The sequence below is a fragment of the Harmonia axyridis genome, chromosome 3 (genome assembly GCF_914767665.1).
Source record: "Harmonia axyridis chromosome 3, icHarAxyr1.1, whole genome shotgun sequence".
NCBI classification, from domain to species: Eukaryota; Metazoa; Arthropoda; class Insecta; order Coleoptera; family Coccinellidae; genus Harmonia; species Harmonia axyridis.
In genome coordinates this window covers 3,392,063-3,394,752 of record NC_059503.1, presented here as the reverse complement: position 1 = coordinate 3,394,752, position 2,690 = coordinate 3,392,063, and the positions used below count along the sequence as shown (strand labels likewise).

The 2,690-nt window shown below is 38.5% G+C and overlaps 2 non-coding genes across 2 annotated transcripts; both read left to right on the top strand.

Annotated features, from left to right (window-relative positions):
• The first annotated feature begins 942 nt into the window (after positions 1-942).
• Trnah-gug lies at positions 943-1,014 on the top strand. Its single transcript has one exon. It is a non-coding gene; the product is annotated as a tRNA-His (tRNA).
• Positions 1,015-1,669: 655 nt separating this feature from the next.
• Positions 1,670-1,741, top strand: Trnah-gug. Its single transcript has one exon. It is a non-coding gene; the product is annotated as a tRNA-His (tRNA).
• The last annotated feature ends 949 nt before the right edge of the window (positions 1,742-2,690 follow it).

Below are 2,690 nucleotides of genomic sequence, written 5' to 3'. Positions count from 1 at the left end.
TTATATCCAGGGTTTATCAAACGGGAGTAAATCATCGGGTCGAACACGGTCGTGATAACCATAGAGGCCGGTTCGACTTAATTACCGTCACGTACAGTTTGAGCAAGCAGCGGCAGCAACGCGAAGAGGCCTTTCGGAAGGCCATATATGCCTCCTATTTACGGCAGTCACGTTATCTTTGTTCCCCGCATTTTTGCCGAGATACGGTCGGGAGTTAACACATGCACCGGTTGAACGTGTGGTCCGACACTGATTCAATAAATTCAACGATGCATTAATTGACAGACTCTCTGGCCTCTTGGGCTATTCAAATTTTATGGCACGGCCGCCTACGATCCACGTAAGAGAAATGCGAGGCGCGAATTTTGCATAGTTGGGAATTTTTAAACTCGGAAGGTAGTGAGCAATTTGAATATCTTTGCGAGGTTCAATCAACAAGTACCTACCAGGCCTAACCTGCAAAACCCAAATTTCTTTTCAAATGGACTTCATTTTTTATCATAGTTACCTTCAAGAATAATACAATACTCCAATGGTCCTCTAACCCTAATTTTTTGTAGAAAGATTCGTCTTTGCCTTCATTAGAGCCAAAATTTTTCCCCGGACCTTCTTTTGAGGTCTGCAAAAAGACAATAATGATCTGGAGGCCATCTCTACAGCATAAACTAGGTAGTCGAGCAGTTGGAAGCTCGACTAGAATTCCTCCAGAACTACATTAATTGGTTGAGTATAGTGAGGAGTGTGAGGACTAAAAATATGTTTCATGTCATTATACCAACTTATTATCATTATACTGTTAGTGCAATCGCCTTCATAAGCCGATCCTGCGTCGAGTCTAGTCATGCATTGACGGTCAAGTTTATAATCATACCAGATTGATTAAAGCAGGTCACAAGAAAGATTGATTTATAAGATTTGATACTATTTTCAACAAGCTCAGTAGCCGTGATCGTCTAGTGGTTAGGACCCTACGTTGTGGCCGTAGTAACCCAGGTTCGAATCCTGGTCACGGCAGAGCTTGATTTTTTATCTTCAGATTGCAGAGTTGTAACAAAATTATTTTGATACAAGAGGTGTGAAAGAACATTATAATGCCCATAGAAAAGATGAAAGTGGATGCTACTAATAAAATAAATAATTTCTAAGAGAAACTGAACCTTGGGGAACTCCAAAAATCAGAATAGTTTGTAAACAATGATCCTAGAGATTGAATCAATGTAAGAGGTAGACTGCACTTAAATTATGACATAAATTCACATAATTCACATGAAAATAATATGAAACATTAAAACAAAATGAGTATTCATTGTCCTCCTTTTCTTGGATTAAACCCATTCATAGATATCAGAAACCAAGATTTAGTTAGTTGTTTTATTACTTGAAATCAAAAATTATGCATTCGATTTCGCTATCATTTTTTCGTTAAAGAATTTGATTTTGTCCAAGTTGTCAAAGTAAATAATAAATATGACAAAATATCTCTTTCAATTCAACATTTCCGGAAATAATTGAAGAATGCAGAAGAGATCATATAACCGCACCTATTGGTACCGAATCTTGTTACGCTTTGGTGGTCAAGTTAGAGATTGGACACCTGAGGCTGTTGGAACTGGGTCACAATACCTTTGGTTTAATAATCTTTACATTCGTTATTTCAACAAGCTCTATAGCCGTGATCGTCTAGTGGTTAGGACCCTACGTTGTGGCCGTAGTAACCCAGGTTCGAATCCTGGTCACGGCAAGAGCTCACTTTTTATTATCAAATTGATAATTGTGAGTAATTTTTGTATTATTATGACGATTTCTAAAGGGTGATTTTTTTTTTAGAGCGATAGAACTTTAAATTGCAATAAAACAACGATGGATTATTCGATTGACATGAATTTTATTTATCCGCAAGACAATCTTGTGGCTTTACATTTCAAAATGACTTCTGTATGTAGTCCAATCTGGACGTCCAATTTTCGATGACTTTTTCCAACATTTGTGACCGTATATCAGCAATAACACGGCGAATGTTGTCTTCCAAATGGTCAAGGGTTTGTGGCTTATCCGCATAGACCAATGACTTTAACTACATAGCCCCACAGAAAGTAGTCTAGCGGTGTTAAATCACAAGATCTTGGAGGCCAAAACACAGGTCCAAAACGTGAAATTAGGCGGTCACCAAACGTGTCTTTCAATAAATCGATTGTGGCACGAGCTGTGTGACATGTTGCGCCTTCTTGTTGGAACCACAGCTCCTGGACATCATGGTTGTTCAATTCAGGAATGAAAAAGTCAGTAATCATGGCTCTATACCGATCACCATTGACTGTAACGTTCTGGCCATCATCGTTTTTGAAGAAGTACGGACCAATGATTCCACCAGCACATAAAACGCACCAAACAGTCAGTTCTTCTGGATGTAACGGTGTTTCGACATACACTTGAGAATTAGCTTCACTTCAAATGCGGCAGTTTTGTTTGTTGATGTAGCCATTCAACCAGAAGTGCGCTTCATCGCTAAACAAAATAAAATGGGCGTAGTACGCGATACGTATTCCGCACAGAACCATTATTTTCGAAATAAAATTGCACTATTTGCAAGCAATTCATGATGAATTGCCAAACCAAACTGAGAATAAATCACTTGACAACTGTTAAATCGGTCGCCATCTTGAACAGTAATTCCAACATAAAGTTGTATA